We start from the raw sequence: 20,273 nt of genomic DNA on the forward strand, positions 1-20,273 counted from the left end.
AGCGTTTACAATCTTCCAAGCAATACCCCATTACAGGTACATGAAGCTCAAGATGCCCGGGCCTAACGGGATCATCACTCTCGCTAGTGATCCGGACATAGCACTCCGCGCCGAAAACAAGACAGCCGCACTGGCCCTCGAGGCACTATCCGAAGCCCTAGTGGCTGAGGAACTGACTATGCTGCGCTCCACAGTGAATAGGGACGATGTGGTACTCGACAAAAGAACCAAGTCCACCTCCTTTAAATGGGCGGACGAAATAGTCAAATTCTAGGTCCATCCAACGGACCCCAATAAAACAGCTTCCATCGGGGCACAGTTAAACCCTGATGTAGACGCCGCACTACGAGAGTTCCTACGAGAGAACTGGGACATTTTTGCCTGGCACCCTTCAGACATGCCAGGAATCCCACGCAGGCTGGCCGAGCACAGCTTAAATATCCTAAAAGAATTCAAACCTATCAAACAAGCTCTTCGGCATTTATCCGAACCTAAGAGACAGGCCATGGGAGAGGAGCTAGCAAAGCTATTGGAGGCCGGATTCATCAGAGATATAAAACATCCGGACTGGCTAGCAAACCTGGTGATGGTACCAAAGAAGGACAAATCCTGGCGCCTGTGCGTTGATTTTAAAGACCTTAACAAGGCTTGCCCAAAGGATCCCTTCCCCCTCCCCCGCATTGATCAAATTATCGATGCTACTGCAGGACACGATTCATTGTGTTTCCTCGACGCATATTCTGGCTACCATCAAATCAAGATGGCAGAATCAGACCAAGCCGCAACGGCATTTATCACACCATACGGCCCATTCTGCTTCAACACAATGCCCTTCGGGCTCAAAAATGTTGGCGCAACATATCAGGGCATGATTCAGACATGCCTGGCAAACCAGATCGGCAAAACAGTGGAGGCATATGTAGATGATGTGGTCGTCACAACAAGACATGTCGAATCTCTAGTAGACGACTTGAGGCTCACATTTGATAACCTCCGAACATACGACATCAAGCTCAACCCGGAAAAATGCGTTTTCGGCATTCCAGCCAGAAAGCTCTTGGGCTTCATTGTATCCGGTAGAGGAATTGAAGCAAATCCAGCCGAGACCCGAGCTCTGTTGCAACTGGATATCCCAAAGGACCTCAAACACAAAGTTAACCGGATGCGTGGTGGCTCTAAGCCGCTTTATCTCCCACTTGGGAGAAAAGGCCCTACCCCTTTACCGCCTCCTTCGGCGCACCGAACACTTCGAATGGACGGATGCAGCCACGGCCGGACTCGACGAAATAAAAGCCATATTGGCAACAAACCCAGTCCTAGCTGTGCCAAACATTGGCGAACCAATGCTATTGTACATTGCAGCAACACATCAGGTTGTAAGTGCAGTGCTCTTCGTCGAGCGAGAAACGGACATACACAAATCCCCCCTTCAAAAGCCGGTCTATTATGTGTCAACTGTTCTCACTCTGTGCAAATCACGGTACCTGCATTATCAAAAGATTGCTTACGCGGTATTCATGGCATCCCGGAAGCTACGACACTACTTTCAAGAGTGTTCAATAAAAGTAGCCTCGGAAGTACCACTTAACGATATTATAAAAAACCATGACGCAATGGGCCGAATTGCAAAATGGGCCATTGAGCTCCTCCCGTTCGACATAACTTATATGCCACGGCGAGCCATCAAGTCGCAAGTCTTGGCCGACTTCGTCACAGAATGGACGGAGGCCGAACTCCCTAAAGAGTACGACACATATTCAAATTGGATCATGCATTTCGACGGCTCCAAGATGTTAGCCGGATTAGGGGTTGGCGTCGTTTTGACGTCCCCCACAGGAGACATAGTTCAATACGTACTCCAGATTATGTACACAGACTCCAACAATGCAGCCGAATATGAGGCCCTTTTACATGGTCTCCGGATGGCAGTATCCATGGGCATTCAACGCCTAGAGGTGCACGGGGACTCGAAGCTCGCAATATCCCAAATAAATGGAGACTTCGATGCCAAGGATCCAAAAATGGCAGCTTACCGCAAAGCCGTCCTAAAAATGTCAGCTCGGTTTGAAGGGCTTGAATTTCACCATATAGCCCAGGAAAATAATCAGGTGGCAGATGTCCTGGCACGCATCGGCACAAAACACGATATAGTCCACCCCAACATCTTCTTGGAAAGGTTGTTCAAGCCATCCGTAGTATGGGAAGGGGAGCCGAACAATAACAGCCCGGACCCAACCGCACTGCCCGACACCGAACATTCTGACACAATCGGAAGCTCTGCCAATGAAATAACACCTTCAGCCCATGTAATAATGGCCGTCATCGCCCCATGGACAGAACCATTCCTCGCCTACCTTACTAGGCAGGAATTCCCCGAGGACCAAAATGAGGCACGCTGTATAGTGCGGCGATCCAAAGCCTACAAAGTCCACGAGTGAGAGCTTTATAAGAAAAGCACTACCGGAGTCCTTCAAAGGTGCATCTCCGAAGAGGAAGGGCGGAACCTCCTGGCTGAAATTCATGCCAGACTCGGCGGTCATCATGCTGCAGCTCGGTCCCTTGTAAGCAAGGCCTTCCGTACAGGCTTTTATTGGCCGACGGCCCGGGCAGACGCCCAGGACTTAGTCCAACGATGCGTCGGTTGCCAGCTCTTTGCAAACCAAAGCCATATGCCACCCACCGCCCTCCAAACTATCCCCATCACTTGGCCCTTCACTGTCTGGGGGCTTTACATGGTTGGACCCCTTAAAGGTGGAACCCACAAGCAAAAATACTTACTGGTCATGGTGGATAAGTTCACCAAATGGATAGAAGCCAAGCCTGTTAAGACGGCCGAATCCGGATCGGTGATAGACTTTATATCCGGGGTTGTACACCGTTACGGCGTCCCCCACAACATCATCACTGATAATGGCACGAACTTCATGGCTGACGAGGTAAAACTCTGGTGCAAACACATGGGCATCAAGCTCGATTATGCTTCCGTCTATCACCCACAAACTAACGGCCAGGTCGAACGTGCACATGGTCTTATCATGAGCGGCATCAAACCCAGATTAGTGCGGTCCCTCAAGGAATCTAACACGCACTGGGTAGAGGAGCTCGACTCCTTACTCTGGGGGCTGCGGACCACGCCGAATCGCACCACCGGATACACACCATTCTTTATGGTGTACGGCACAGAGGCAGTTTTGCCTTGCGACGTAATCCATGACTCACCTCGAGTGCACATGTACGAAGAAAGAGAAGCCGAGCTCGATTAGCAGGACAGTTTGGATGCATTGGAGGAGGAGCATGACGTGGCAAAAGCCCGTTCCGCATTCTATCAATAGCAGGCTCGAAGATACCAAAGCAGAGAAGTACGGCCCAAAAATTACAACGTTGGCGAATTAGTTCTACGCCTGCCGGACAAGAAAAAGGACAAACTCAAGCCCAAGTGGGAAGGTCCCTTCATAATTGACCAAGTCCTGACTGGTGGAGCGTACCGCTTGTGAGATGCATCGGATAACCGACTCGAGCCGAACCCATGGAACGCAGCCCGTCTCTGAAGATTCTATGCCTAGCGCCGGACTCTGTGTTCGTCTCCTTCCTCTATCCATTTTTTATATACTGTCTGTCTTACATTTCTCTTCTTATCCCCTTCCTTTCTCTTATAGCCTTTAAAGGCTCATCAAATGATGTGCTGTTCACACTCATTAAACCTGGGGGCTTCTTTTAACAAAAGCTTATTTATACGGGCTTCATGCCCAACACATGTGTTACGCTTCCGCATGTACCTTTTATTTCACCATTATATGCATCGATATGACTTAAGTTTTGGCCAAGCTGGGTTGCCTGGCTCCTGTGCTTACCCCTACGTTCCCGATTATTCGGCTAGGCGGTAAAGGGAGCACCTCTGCGATTGTTACTACCGGATCAGCCGGATGTGTACCTCAGACTGGGTGAAGCCGAAAGCTAGCATTCTTAAGGGAATATTCGGTCGGTGACCTAAAAGATGATCTTTTCACTTATCTATTTATGCGCCCCCAGATGCTTTTTCCCGCGTCTTTTTCGTAGAATGGGCATGCACTTTAGGGCATGCCTCCCAGGGAAAGGAACCCCTAACGGAACTATTCTCCCTGGAAGATGTTTCTTACTAACCATGTAATATAACATAACTAGTCAAGCACTTGTCTGTTCACGCACTAATGACCCCTACGCCTGGTCTCCATGCATTCCCCGGTTCTTATATAACCGCATGGGAATTCGGACACACTCCGGACCGTCAGGTCCCAAGGCTGAAGCGAAAAGGTAGGCCATGACAAACGATCTACAATCCGGCTAGAAGGCATTATAAATGTCAATTAAATTACATGGTCATTCTGACTGATTGTATTCCTCTTCAATACCATCTAATAGGCTGTCTAATTTACAGTCCTGCTGGGAATACTTTGCGGCCAATTCTACTTGGCCGTATACTAAGCTTACAGGGATCTCCTTCCCATCGAGCCCCACAGGACCGACCTCGGCCATGTGGTTGGGGTCAGCCTTTGTGTACCGAGTCTTCACCATGGCCCAGGCCTCCCTAGAGCCTTGACGGCAGGCTGATATCTTCCACAATCAGAAGCGCCGCCGTGCTCCCTTTAGCTTCTCTGCAAGCTCTCCAAGACCTTCGGGCATGGAGATGGATGGCCACAAGGCCTGGGCGACGCCTTGCATCGCCTGCCGAACTCGCTCGAGCAGTTGCGAGAGCTCGGGAAGAAGGTCACCCGTCGAACCGGGCATCTCCTCTGCAGGATGACCTGTTAGCACACCTACAGACATTACTCTGTTAGTCGACTTCCCCGCCGAACTTTTTTTCAAAGGTTCGATCAAGCACTTACTAAATATGCCGCGCCGAAGCCGCTGATTCTCCTTAACGGAGTCTGACAGCTGGGCACGAGCATCTTTCAGGTCGATGCCCAGCTTGGTGTTGGCATCTTGGAGATCGTTCTTCTCCCGCCTCACCTTTGTCAGCACCTTCTCACCAGCCTTCAGCTGGCGTAGGAGGTGTTGCCTTTCCGGATTCAATCCGGCGCCATCTGCAATTTCATTTGTCAGATTCGCACCCATGTTGTGCTTCGCAAAATACTTATCTTTCGAAGTGTATATTACCAGAGGGGGTCTCCTTGGGCTCCCCTACCGCGGCTAGTGCGGCCTCAAGTTGGGCTTTGCACTCTTCCAGCTCCTGGGATAGTAGGGAATTCTTTTGTGTAAGAACCTGCATAATAAATGATCCTTAAATCAGTTATTCTAACTATTTCAAGTCTCGGGGGCTACTGGTATATATATATATATAATTACCAAAATTTTCTTACCCGTATGTCTTTTACATATTGCTCCGTGGCTCTGGCTAGACCATTTTGAGCGGCACAGAGGTACACATCTCCCGAATTGAAGGCATCTAATGCCTCTTGGGAGAAACAAGCGTCACGAAGAATTGTCCGGCGACGCCTGTGGTTCATGGCACTCTCCACCTCAGAGTTGGTGGCAGACAACCTGTCCACACCCTCCGTCGGAGGAGCGTCCGATGCACGCCTTGTGTTCGCCTCCACCTCCGGACAAGGCTTTGGAGCCTGGCTGGTGGAGGCGCAATTGGCAGCCTCTCCGGATATAGTCCGGCGAGGTCTCTTTGTCCTGAAGAGAGCACGAGTGTTAATATGCCTTGAAGGTATAACACCTGGGATAAGGGGGCGCGCCATACCTTTGTGCTGACGCCTCGGTCCGTACTGCACCTCTTTTCTGCCCACGGGGCCCTGCGGCCCCTCGTTGGCTTGTCGCCGCAGGTTCGGCCTCCCGTCTCAAAAACCTCCCCTGCAAAGCTCGGTTGTAATCAGGAAACTAAAAACACGAGAGGGCGGACTCCTATTCGGGGTACGGGGACTTCGATCTCAGTTACTTGGGAGGCCAGGATTAGTCCTGGGTAATCGGCCGTAATGGCCACCAAGGCGTTGTCCTTGCTCAATTGATGGAACACTCCATCAATCAGCTCCACAGATAAGTCCGGATCCTCTTGAGAGGCCGGGTCGAGGGACCATCCTGGGTCCTCGGGTTCTGGAGGAGGGCTGTTTATTTCTTTAACAGCCTGGCGCAGTTCCTGCATTAAAGTCGTTAGACTGAATATTTAACAATGGGAATATAAAACGGATGGGCAAGTAAACCACTTCCCCGGCTTGGGGGATTGTACATAGAAAATCCACCCTGTGGGTTGACACGGAGAAATTCCTCCTCTTCTCCCTTGTACAAAGCGGACAAGGTCTTTGTTAGGGCCGCAGCCGAATCCGGTCCCTTACGGCCGTAGCGGGTGGCGTCGTCCTCCCCGTTGAAATCCCACATGGGGTGGCCTCTGTACTGTAGCGGCTGCACCCCTCGCATGATGCATGCGGCCATGACCCCGATCATGGTCAGTCCGGAATGAGCTAACAATCTTATCCAGCCCATCAGGTAACGGACGTCCTTGTCACTTTCCCTCTGAGGGCTCCGTGGACGCCAACTTAGGCGCTTCTTTAGTGGAGCACTGTCGAACTCAGGGAGGCTGATCCGGACAGGATCTAGCAGCGGGACGTCCCCTATGTAAAACCATTCCGAAGGCCAGTCCTCGGACGCCATCTTTGGGGTTCCGGATAGATATCCGGTCCCGGCGATGCGCCACACTTCGGCTCCGCCCACTTGATATATTGACCCCTTCTGAGAACGGGGCACAAGGCAGAATAGCTCTTTCCACAGCCCTAAATGAACCTCAACACCCAAAAATAGCTCACAGAGGGCTATGAAGCCCGCGATATGCAATACGGAGGCAGGCGTGAGATTGTGTAGCTGGAGGCCATAGAACTCCAGGAGCCCCCGGAGAAACGGATGGATTGGAAATCCAAGCCCTCTTATTAAATAAGGGACGAGGCATACCCGCTCTCCTTTGGAGGGATTAGGGGCACTCTCTGCTTGCTCTCCGCCATTATAGATGGCAAGACCGGATCGAACCAGGACCATATAGGCCGGGGGAGAAATCCCTTGGTCTGGAGCGTCACTAGCTTGCTATGCGGGATGGAGCCTCTCTCCCAATATCCAGGCTGAGGGCTGGAAGGGCGAAAGGAGGAGTTGTGATGGCTGGCCATGGTGGTATGGACCTTTGTCGGATGCGCTCTGATGAACACTCGCGAAGGGGAGAAGGTGTGGTTTGGATCTAAATCCTCGTCCCCTTAAATGGGCGGCTCATTTACGCGGCTAGGGGTGTGGATGTAAAAACACTCAGACTTTTCATATTCGTTTGACACGTGGGAGACGGCCATTATTGGGCGTAGAAGCCGAGGAGCGCAACATTTACAAGAAACCGGACTTTATTCAACAGGTACACAGAATTTGGAGGAGAACCCTCCTTGCAATGCCGAAGATAATCTGCGCATCAGACTCATCGTCATTGAAGCCTGGTTCGGGGGCTACTGAGGGAGTCCTGGATTAGGGGGTGTCCGGATGGCCGGACTATACCTTCAGCCGGACTCCTGGACTATGGAGATACAAGATTGAAGACTTCGTCCCTTGTCCGGAAGGGACTTTCCTTGGCGTGGAAGGCAAGCTTGGCGATACGAATATGTAGATCTCTTACCATTGTAACCGACTTTGTGTAACCCTAACCCTCTCCGGTGTCTATATAAACCAGAGGGTTTTAGTCCGTAGGACGACATACAAAACAACAATCATACCATAGGCTAGCTTCTAGGGTTTAGCCTCTCTGATCTCGTGGTAGATCTACTCTTGTACTACCCATATCATCAATATTAATCAAGCAGGACGTAGGGTTTTACCTCCATCAAGTGGGACCGAACCTGGGTAAAACTTCGTGTCCCTTGCCTCCTGTTACCATCCGGCCTAGACGCACAGTTCGGGACCCCCTACCCGAGATCCGCCGGTTTTGACACCGACAATGGCGTTTTACTATAGAGATCTAAAGGCCTAGGGCCCAAAGGCGGATTAGGGCCCGTAGAATAAACCGCCATATGGTGTGTAACTTGTGATGTAAGATAGGAAAGGGTAGAGACCGAGCCGGACACGTTTATGAGTCGGCCGGGATTCTGCAAACCACCGGGCGTCAACCTGTGTATATAAATGGACGACCCGGCGGCGGTTCAAGGACAGAAAAAACAACAACTCGAGAGCCAGGCATAGCGTATTCGCTCCCTGGTCATCGAAACCCTAGAAATCCCATCACAACTGGAGTAGGCTTTTACCTTCACCGCAAGGGGCCGAACCAGTATAACTCCTTGTGTCCTTTGTCTGCTTTAACCCCTTTAAGCTAACTACGTTGCAATGGATCCATGACTAAGTCCTCACACTAGGACATCTACCGTGAAAAAACCACGACAATGCCCATACCCGATACTCAGTTCTCCTTTGGTGGTAGTGATGATGGAGTTGTTGATGGCGTAGTCTTGTCGTCCAACATCGAGCGTAGGAGGTGCTCCAACGTACAAACAATGCCCTTAAGTGTGGTGATATTCTCTTGCAACAGAATATTTTCACGAGTTAGATACTTGTTCTGCACCCGAACTATTTCAATCTTCTCGAAAGCATCAGTTTCAGTAGGGGTAAGAAGATTGTAATGAGGTTGAAGTATGTCTTCTTCTTCTGCTACCGGAGCTTGATCCTCCGTGGCCTCATTGATCCTATCATCCTTGTTGATCTCCCCGGGTTCTTTTCTCTTCAGATCTATCTTCATTAGCCAAGCATCATCGCCCTCATTGTTGGAGGAGGGGGACGACATGATGCCTGGCCTTGACAATTCTGGCAGAAAATAGCTTGAAACAAAAGCAGAGGATATTTGCGTTGTATGGTGGTCAAAACCTTCAGGAGGTTATATAATGAATTTTTACCGACCAAAAGAAGTATCGTGCAAGAAAACAGAGTCTGGAGGGCACACGAGGTGTCCACGAGGGCGCGCCCAGGGGGGTAAGGCGCGCTCTCCACCCTCGTGGACACCTTGTGTCCTTCCCGGACTACTTCTTATTTTCCTATTTTCTTAAATATTCCAAAACGGAGAAAAAATGCTATTAGAACTATTTTGGAGTCGGTTTACTTACCGTACCACATGCCTATTCCTTTTTGGAGTATGAAACGTTCTGGAAGGTGTCCCTTATGTACTCCTCCGGGGTTACGGTTTCAATAACATTGGTTTCAACATTTATGGGATTACCTGAGATATAATGTTTGATTCTTTGACCGTTCACCACCTTCGGGTTTGTGCCTTCGAAGTTGTTGATTTTTATAGCACCGGAATGATATACCTCCTCGATAACGTAAGGACCCTCCCATTTATAGAGGAGTTTTCTTGTAAAAAAATCTTAAATGAGAGTTGTATAGCAAAACATAACCACCTACATTAAACTCACATTTTTGTATCCTTCTGTCATGCCATCTTTTAACTTTTTCTTTAAATAGTTTGGCATTCTCATAGGCCTGGGTTCTCCACTCATGAAGTGAGCTAATGTCAAATAGTCTCTTCTCACCGGCAAGTTTGAAATCATAATTGATCTCTTTAATGGACCAATATGCCTTATGTTCTAGTTCGAGAGGTAAGTGACATGCTTTTCCATGAACCATCTTATACGGAGACGTACCCATAGGATTTTTATATGCAGTTCTATAGGCCCATAATGCATCATCAAGTTTCTTGGACCAATTCTTTCTAGACCTATTAACAGTCTTTTGCAAAATTAATTTAAGCTCTCTATTACTCAGTTCTACTTGACCACTAGACTATGGGTGGTATGGAGATGCAATTCTATGATTAACGTCATACTTAGCAAGCATCTTACGAAAAGCACCATGAATAAAATGTGAACCGCCATCAGTCATTAAATATCTAGGGACTCCAAACCTCAGAAAAATAACTTCTTTAACCATCTTAATAGAGGTGTTGTGATCAGCACTACTAGTTGGAATAGCTTCTACCCACTTAGTGATGTAATCAACAACAACTAAAATATGTGTATACCCATTAGAGGAAGGAAACGGTCCCATATAATCAAAGCCCCAAACATCAAATGGTTCAATAACAAATGAATATTTCATAGGCATTTCTTGACGTCTACTAATATTACCAATTCATTGACATTCATCACAAGACAAGACAAACTTACAGGCATCCTTGAAGAGAGTAGGCCAATAAAAACCGGATTGCAATACCTTATGTGCAGTTCTATCTCCAGCGTGCTGTCCCCCATAAGCCTCGGAGTGACACTTGCGTAGGATCTATTCCTGTTCATGCTCAGGTACACAACGTCTAATAACACCATCTACTCCTTTATAAAGGTGTGGGTCATCCTAGAAGTAATGTCTTAAGTCATAGAAAAATGTTTTCTTTTGCTGGTATGTGAAACTAGGTGGTATAAATTTAGCAACAATGTAATTAGCATAATCAGCATACCATGGAGCAGTATGAGAAGCATTTATGACAGCTAATTGTTCATCAGGAAAGCTATCATCTATAGGCAGTGGGTCATCAAGAACATTTTCTAACCTAGACAAGTTGTCTGCAATGGGGTTCTCAGCTCCCTTTCTATCAATAATATGTAAATCAAATTCTTGTAGTAGGAGAACCCATATAATGAGTCTACATTTAGCATCTTTCTTTTCCATAAGATATTTAATAGTAGCATGATTAGTGTGAACAGTTACTTTAGAATCGATAATATAAGGTTGGAACTTATCACAAGCAAATACAACTGCTAAAAATTCTTTTTTAGTAGTAGCATAATTTCTCTGGGCACTGTCTAGAGTTTTACTAGCATATTGGATAACATTTAATTTCTTATCAACTCTTTGTCCTAGAACAACACCTACAACATAATCACTAGCATCACACATAATTTCAAAGGGTAAATTCCAATCATGTGGCTGAACAATAGGTGCAGAAATCAAGGCTTTCTTAAGTATTTCAAATGCTTCTACACAATCATCATCAAAGACAAAAGGAACATCTTTTTGTAAAATATTAGTCAGAGGCCTAGAAATTTTTGAGAAGTCTTTAATGAACCTCCTATTAAAACCGGCATGACCAAGGAAACTTCTTATACCTTTAATGTCCTTAGGACACTGCATCTTTTCAATAGCATCAACTTTAGCTTTATCAACTTCAATACCTCTTTCAGAAACTTTATGCCCCAAGACAATACCTTCATTAACCATAAAGTGGCACTTCTCCCAATTCAAGACAAGATTAGTTTCTTCACATCTTTGCAAAACTCGATCAAGGTTGCTTAAGCAATCATCAAAAGAAGTTCCGTAAACGGAGAAATCATCCATAAAAACCTCAACAATCTTTTCACAGAAGTCAGAGAATATAGCAGTCATACATCTTTGAAAGGTAGCAGGTGCATTACATAAATAGATAGGCATACGTCTATAAGCACAGGTACCGAAAGGGCAAGTAAAAGTGGTCCTTTCCTGATCCTCTTTTGACACAGGTATTTGAGAGAAACCAGAATAACCATCTAGAAAGCAAAAATGCGTATGTTTGGATAATATTTCTAGCATTTGATCAATCAAAGGTAAAGGGTAATGATCTTTTCTAGTAGATATATTCAATTTGCAGAAATCAATTACCATTCTGTAACTTGTAACAATTCTTTGTGGGATCAATTCATCTTTATCATTAGGAACAACAGTAATACCTCTCTTCTTAAGGACACAATGGACAAGACTTACCCACTGACTATCAGCAACATGATAAATTATACCTACCTCTAGAAGCTTTAGTATTTCGTTTCTTACCACTTCTTTCATCTTAGGATTTAGCCGCCGTTGGTGATCAACAACCGGTTTAGCGTCTTTCTCCAATTTTATTTTGTGCTAGCATAGAGTGGGACTAATGCCCTTAAGATCATCAAGAGTATATCCAATAGCAGCACTGTGCTTTTTCAGAGTTTTCAATAATCTCTCTTCTTCCTGCACTGAAAGGTTAGCACTAATAATGACATGATATCTCTTCTTCTCATCAAGATAAGCATATCTAATAGTATCAGGTAATGGTTTAAGCTCAAACATGGGTTCACCCTTGGGTGGAGGAGGATCCCATAGAATTTCAACAGGCAAGTTGTGTTTCAAAATAGGTCGCTTCTTAAAGAATACTTCATCTATTTCCCTTCTTTGATTCATAAACATATCATTTTCATGGTCTAGCAAATATTGTTCTAAAGGACCGTTAGGAGGCACGGCAATAGAAGCAAGAACAATAATTTCATCTTTACTAGGCAATTCTTTATCATGGGGTTGTCTACGAAATTTAGCAAAATTAAAATCATGAGATATATCCCCTAAACTAATAATGACAACATCCTTTTTGCAATCTATCTTAGCATTAACAGTATTCAAGAAGGGTCTACCAAATATAATGGGACAAAAGTCATCTTGTGGGGAACCAAGAACAAGAAAATCAGTAGGATATTTAACTTTCCCACACAAGACTTCAACATCTCTAACAATCCCAACTGGTGAAATAGTATCTCTATTGGCAAGCTTAATAGCAACATCAATATCTTCTATCTCAGCAGGTGCAATATCATGCATAATTTCTTTGTATAAGGAATGAGGTATTGCACCCGCACTAGCACCCATATCACATAAGCCATGATAACAGTGATCTCCTATTTTAACAGAAATAACAGGCATGCCTACAACAGGTCTATGTTTATTTTTAGTATCGGGTCTAGCAATTCAAGCAGCTTCATCACAGAAGTAAATAACATGCCCATCAATATTATCGACCAAGAGATCTTTAACCATAGCAATACTAGGTTCAATTTTAATTTGCTCAGGGGGTGTAGGTTTTCTAGTATTACTCTTACGAACCAGAGATGAAGCTTTAGCATGATCCTTTATTCTAGAAGGGAAAGGTGGTTTCTCAATATAAGCGGTAGGAACAACAGGATCAACATTATAAGTGATAGTCCTTTCTTCAACTTTAATAGGTTCAACTACTTTTACTTCAATGGGGGGATGATATTTAAGCCACTTCTCCTTAGGGAGATCAACATGAGTAGCAAATGATTCACAGAAAGAATCTACTATCTCATATTCAAGTCCATATTTAGTGCTAAATTCACGAAAAGCATCGATATCCATAAAAGATTTAACACAATCAAACTTAGGTGTTATACCTGACTCCTTACCTTCGTTGAGTTCCCAATCTTCAGAGTTGTGTTTAATTCTTTCCAATAAATCCCATCTGAATTAATAGTCTTCATCATAAAAGAACCAGTACGAGAAGTATCAAGCATGGAGCGATTATTGAGAGAAAGCCGAGCATAAAAATTTTCAATAATAATTTCTCTTGAGAGCTCATGATTGGGGCATGAATATAACATTGACTTAAGCCTCCCCCAAGCTTGAGTGATGCTTTCTCCTTTGCAAGGCCAAAAATTATGTATATAATTACGATCACGATGAACCAGATGCATAGGATAAAACTTCTGATGAAATTCCAATTTCAATCGGTTGTAGTTCCATGATCCAATATCATCACATAGCATAAACCATGTCAATTCCTTTCCCTTGAAAGATAAAGGGAATACCTTCTTCTTGATAACATCCTCGGGCATACCTGCAAGCTTAAATAATCCACAAACTTCATCCACATAGATTAGGTGCAAATAAGGATGTAATGTTCCATCTCCTGTAAAAGGATTAGCTAGCAGTTTCTGTATCATACCCAAAGGAATTTCAAAGTAAACATTTTCAGTAGGTTCAGTAGGTTGAGGAGCAACTCTTTGCTCTACTGGTCGGGGTGAAGATACCCCGAACAAGCCCCACAAAGGATTACTTTCCATAGTAACAAGTGACAGTAAATTTCAGCACACTATATAAATTTTTCCTTACCAAAGGCACTTCAATCCCCGGAAACAGTGCCAGAAAAGAGTCTTGATGACCCACAAGTATAGGGTATCTATCGTAGTCCTTTCGATAAGTAAGAGTGTCGAACCCAATGAGGAGCAGAAGGATATGATAAGCAGTTTTCAGTAAGGTATTCTCTGCAAGCACTGAAATTATCGGTAATAGATAGTTTTGTGATAAGGTAATTTGTAATGGGTAACAAGTAACAAAAATAAACAAGGTGCAGAAAGGTGGTCCAATCCTTTTTGTAGCAAATTACAAGCATGGACAAACTCTTATATAAAGGAAAACGCTCCCGAGGACACATGGGAATTATCATCAAGCTAGTTTTCATCATGCTCATATGATTCGTGTTTGTTACTATGATAATTTGATATGTGGGTGGACCGGTGCTTGGGTACTGCCCTTACATGGACAAGCATCCCACTTATGATTAACCCCTCTTGCAAGTATCTGCAACTACAAAAAAAGTATTAAGGTAAACCTAACCATAGCATGAAACATGTGGATCCAAATCAGCCCCTTACGAAGCAACGCATAAACTAGGGTTTAAGCTTCTGTCACTCTAGCAACCCATCATCTACTTTATTACTTCCCAATGCCTTCCCCTAGGCCCAAATAATGGTGAAGTGTCATGTAGTCGACGTTCACATAACACCACTAGAGGAAAGACAACATACATCTCATCAAAATATCGAACGAATACCAAATTCACATGACTACTTATAGTTATAGCAAGACTTCTCCCATGTCCTCAGGAACAAAAGTAACTACTCACAAATCATATTCATGTTCATAATCAGAGGGGTATTAATATGCATAAAGGATCTGAACATATGATCTTTCACCGAATAAACCGACTAGCATCAACTACAAGGAGTAATCAACACTACTAGCAACCCGCAGGTACCAATCTGAGGTTTTGAGACAAAGATCAGATACAAGAGATGAACTAGGGTTTGAGAGGAGATGGTGCTGGTGAAGATGTTGATGGAGATTGAACCCCTCCCGATGAGAGGATTAACGGTGATGACGATGGTGACGATTTCCCCCTCCCGAAGGGATGTTTCCCTCGCAGAACAGCTCCGTCGGAGCCCTAGATCGGTTCCGCCTCGAGACGGCGGCGCTTCGTCCCGAAAGCTTCCTCTTTATTTTTTCTAGGGTGAAAGACTTCATATAGGAAAAGATGGGCACCGGAGGCCTGCCAGGGGGCCCACGAGGCAGGGGGCGTGCCCCCACCCTCGTGGACGGTGGGTGGCCTCCCTCTGGTGCTTTCTTCGCCCAATATTTTTATATATTCCAAAACTGACTTCCTGGAGTTTCAGGACTTTTGGAATTGTGCAGAATAGGTCTATAATATTTGCTCCTTTTCCAGCCCAGAATTCCAGTTGCCAGCATTCTCCCTCTTCATGTAAACCATGTAAAATAAGAGAGAAAATGCATAAGTATTGTGACATAATGTGTAATAACAGTCCATAATGCAATAAATATTGATATAAAAATATGATGCAAAATGGAAATATCAAGAGTCATATATTGGTAGCACTATTTTGACCTTCATATGCAATGGTCTTAGATTTTATTAACCATTCTCTAACCCGTTTACCTTGTCGATCTCATAGCACACGATCTGTATAGCTAACTCGACTGCGATCTTCGACATTATTGCACACAGTTGGTTTCTTCAATCGTGTGCCCTATAGAGCGCAGAATTAATAATCGCACTCGAGTGTCCATCATCACCCTTCTATGTAACTTTGACATCATCACCCACGGGTAAACTTATGACCAAAGTCTTTCCACACACTTCATTTTTACAAAGCTTTTTGCCAATAAACGCCCATGATTTGTTCCTCTTCTAGCCGACGTGTGGCCAAACTAGTTGGGAGGGAAGCTTGCGTGATAAACTATGCAGTAAACTGCGCGGTAGCGCGGGAACAGGCTCACCGACGATACATTTGGCGCCTCTTCAAGCCCACGCGTGGTCAAACAAAACACGTGCGGTGCGGTGTTGTCAAGCATGCACTAGAATCTTCTGCTATGAACATCATGACAAGACATGACGATTACAGGTCGGCCGGCCCCCATTTATTACAGTGGCCATTTAACCCTTGTGTCTCTTCAACCTTTCGATCGCGCCCCACCATTGCAAGAAGCACACCCACCATGACAAATTCTTAGAGGGTATCTTGCACGGCTCCAATGGCGCTCCAAGCGGTTGCCCATAACGAGTAGTGATGTCTGCTTGAACTACGTCGGTATTTGCCCAAAGAGGAAGGGATGATGCAACACAACAACGGTAGGTATTTCCCTCCGTGATGAGACCAAGGTTATCGAACCAGTAGGAGAACCAAGCAACACTACATAAACAACACCTGCACACAAATAACAAATACCCGCAACCCGACGTGTTAAAGGGGTTGTCAATCCCTTTCGGGTAACGGCGTCAGAAATTGACAAACGGACGCGAGTAAGTTGTAATAATAGATAGATCGAACGTCAAATAAAATAAAGTGCAGCAAGGTATTTTTGTATTTTTGGTTTAGTAGATATAAAAATAAAAGTAAATAAAAGTAGATCACAAAGGCAAATATATTAAAGAAGAGATCCAGGGGCCGTAGATTTCGCTAGTGGCTTCTCTTGAGAAAAATAGAAAACAGTGGGTAAACAAATTACTGTTGAGCAATTGACAGAACTTCAAATAATCGTGACTATATCCAGGCAATGATCATTACGTAGGCAACACGTGCAAGATTAGTAGAACGACTCCTGCCTGCATCTACTACTATTACTTCACACATCGACCATTAACCAACATGCATCTAGTGTATTAAGTTCATGGAGAAACGGAGTAATGCAATAAGAACGATGACATGATGTAGACAAGAGCTATTTATGTAGAAATAGACCCCATCTTGTTATCCTTAATGGCAATGATACATACGTGTCGGTTCCCCTTCTGTCACTGGGATCAAGCACCGTAAGATCGAACCCATCACAAAGCACCTCTTCCCATTGCAAGATAAGTAGATCAAGTTGGCTAAACAAAACCCAAATATCGGAGAAGAAATATGAGGCTATAAGCAATCATGCATATAAGAGATCAAAGAAGACTCAAATAACTTTCATGGATAAAAAGATAGATATGATCATAAACTCAAAGTTCATCTGATCACAACAAACACACCGCAAAAATAGTTACATCATATGGCTCTCCAAGAGACCATTGTATTGAGAATCAAACGAGAGAGAGGAAGCCATCTAGATACTAACAACGGACCCGAAGGTCTAAAAAGAACTACTCAAGCATCTTCGGAGAGGCACCAATGGACATGATGCACCCCCTCCGAGATGGTGTCTAGATTGGATCTGGTGGCACTACAAGAAATATGTCAACTAGTGACCTTCTCTTAGTGACCCCAGCTGAATTGGTCGTAAATCCACGGCCATTTCGCTTGGAAGGGCTCAAACCCTGAAATTGCTTACACCAAATGGTCACAAAGTAGACAAGAGGCGCCAATGACCTTATTTTATACCTGATTACGACCAATATAAATGGTCATGAGGTTGTGAACGTGGATGCATTGGTACTTATTTCTATGACTAGGCGCCACCTCATCAGTTTTGCCTATGTGTCATGTCCATGTGTCAATTTTTGCCCTAGGTTGTGAAGCAACCTATATTTCTGTCGTTCCCAAAATTCCCAAAAAATTTGGCATTCTTTACTATCCAAATCATTACCTCATGACAATATTCAAGTCCATTTGCCTAGTAAATCTTCCTCGGTAAATTTTCAAAGTTTTTGTTCAACTCGAACTGTTGTGAAGGAAGTACTAGCTAGGCATATGCTAATGAGCTGAATTTTTGCCACATCTTCTATATTCCCAAATCATTGCTCTCCACAAAATTTGAGCCCCATCTAATAATACATGTGAGTGTGGCTTCAACATTCATATTTCTGTCCAGTGTGGTACGTTGCAAAGCAAGTGACACCTAGGATCCTCCATTTGAGCTTCAAATTTTCCAATATAGTGTTCTTAGTAGATGATCATCCTCGGCCAAAACTCAGGCCCATTGGCCATGTGCATTTCCCGTACCACTAATCAAACACTTGGGGTGCTAATTCGTGTTTGAGCATTGTTCGGTCTCCTCGTGAGATTCTTTAGTTGTTATTTTCTTCCAAGCATCTACCTGGGGAGTGCCAAACCTACTAGACATGCCTAGGCTTCCCAGAACGCATGGCAACGCCACGGTCACGCAGTGACCACGCGGTGGGCATGCGAGTCTACGCGCTTTGGAGTTGGGGCCCTCGGCCACCGTCCAAACCTTAACGTATCACCACCAAACCATGTATTTATGCTTAAATATATACTTATGTACCTAGAAATGATTTTTGGAAAAAATAAATAGCAAACTATGAGGCAGGTACAGTTCAAATTTGACCCGCTTCCTACTAAATCGGCGGGAATTTGTCTTTTTCACCAGAGATGGATCAAAGCTTTTGACACCCAACCATTTTTCAATTGTGCATTAAACATGGCCTAGTATTTTAGAAAAATGATTTGGTCCAATTTTGCAACAAATATATGGTAGTTCCTTCACACAAAAAACTCATTTCGGGCACTCGAAAAATAGAAAATGATTTTTCCATGCAAAGAAAATGAAAAATGCATTAGGCAACATTGTTCAGAATTCCAAGATGCACCCTTGTGCACAATATGAGATCATTTGAACAAACTATGCCATGAATGTGGCCATAAGATTGATCATTTGGCTTGAAAGCCATGAATCTTCACGCATGATAGCTCATTTCTGAGAACACTTTTTAAAAATAATTGCCGTGTTACAAGTTTATTGTTTTTCCTGGAAACTTGGTCACATATGATGACACAATACGAAGGTTTTCCATTTTTTTATTTTTTTTATTTTTTATGCCCGTTTCAAAATGCGAGCAAAACGACGGGCTTGACCGTTCCTAGCTAGTTGTTGAATCTTGGAAACCTTTTGTTGTTTATCTGATTAAATAGATAGTTATGTACCTAGAAATGATTTTTGGAAAAAATAAAGAGCAAACTATGAGGCAGCTAGAGTTCAAATTTGACCCGCTTCCTACTAAATCGGCGGGAATTTGTCTTTTTCACCAGAGATGGATCAAAGCTTTTGACACCCAACCATTTTTTCAATTGTGCATTAAACATGGCCTAGTATTTTAGAAAAATGATTTGGTCCAATTTTGCAACAAATATATGGTAGTTCCTTCACACAAAAAACTCATTTCGGGCACTCAAAAAATAGAAAATGATTTTTCCATGCAAAGAAAATGAAAAATGCCTTAGGCAACATTGTTCGGAATTCCAAGATGCACCCTTGTGCACAATATGAGATCATTTGAACAAACTATACCATGAATGTGGCCATAAGATTGATCATTTGGCTTGAAAGCCATGAATCTTCACGCATGATAGCTCATTTCTGAGAACACTTTTTAAAAATAATTGCCGTGTTACAAGTTTATTGTTTTTCCTGGAAACTTGGTCACATATGATGACACAATGCGAAGGTTTTCCAATTTTTTTTAATTTTTTATGCCCGTTTCAAAATGCGGGCAAAACGGCAGGCTTGACCGTTCCTAGCTAGTTGTTGAATCTTGGAAACCTTTTGATGTTTCTATGATAAAATAGATAGTTATGTACCTAGAAATGATTTTTTGAAAAAATAAAGAGCAAACGATGAGGCGGCTACAGTTCAAATTTGACCCGCTTCCTACTGAATCGACGGAAATTTGTCTTTTTCACCAGAGGTGGATCAAGGCTTTTGACACCCAACCATTTGGTCAATTGTGAATTAACTATGGCCTAGTATTTTAGAAAAATGATTCGGTCCAATTTTGCAGCAAATATATGGTAGTTCCTTCACACAAAAAAACTCATTTCAGCCACTCGAAAAATAATTAAAAATAGATAGAAAGATCAGAAATGCATACGAATTGGTGCTCATCCATAAAATGTGGTCTAACTTGAATGAAAATTTGTGTGATACCATTTTGCAAAATAGTTTTGATAGCTACTTCACAAAATCCCTCTATTTTTAGTACTTGAAAACTATTTTAAATCACTGATTTTCTGAACCAATCAATACTCTTCCCACGGATCGATGACATGGTGCCCATCCATCCATCCATCCATCCATATCTCCATCCAACATCCATCGATCCATTCATCTACAGAAAAAAGAAAAGAAAAAGTGATACCCCCCCCCCACACACACAGCCCAAACCCTAGATCAGATCCCCCCATCGCACCCCTCTCCCTGCTCCCAATCTCCCCGCCGCCGCCACCTCCTCCCCGTACCCGCGCCCCTCTCGATCTCGCCGT

This window comes from Triticum dicoccoides, chromosome 3A (genome assembly GCF_002162155.2).
Source record: "Triticum dicoccoides isolate Atlit2015 ecotype Zavitan chromosome 3A, WEW_v2.0, whole genome shotgun sequence".
Classification (NCBI taxonomy): Eukaryota; Viridiplantae; Streptophyta; class Magnoliopsida; order Poales; family Poaceae; genus Triticum; species Triticum dicoccoides.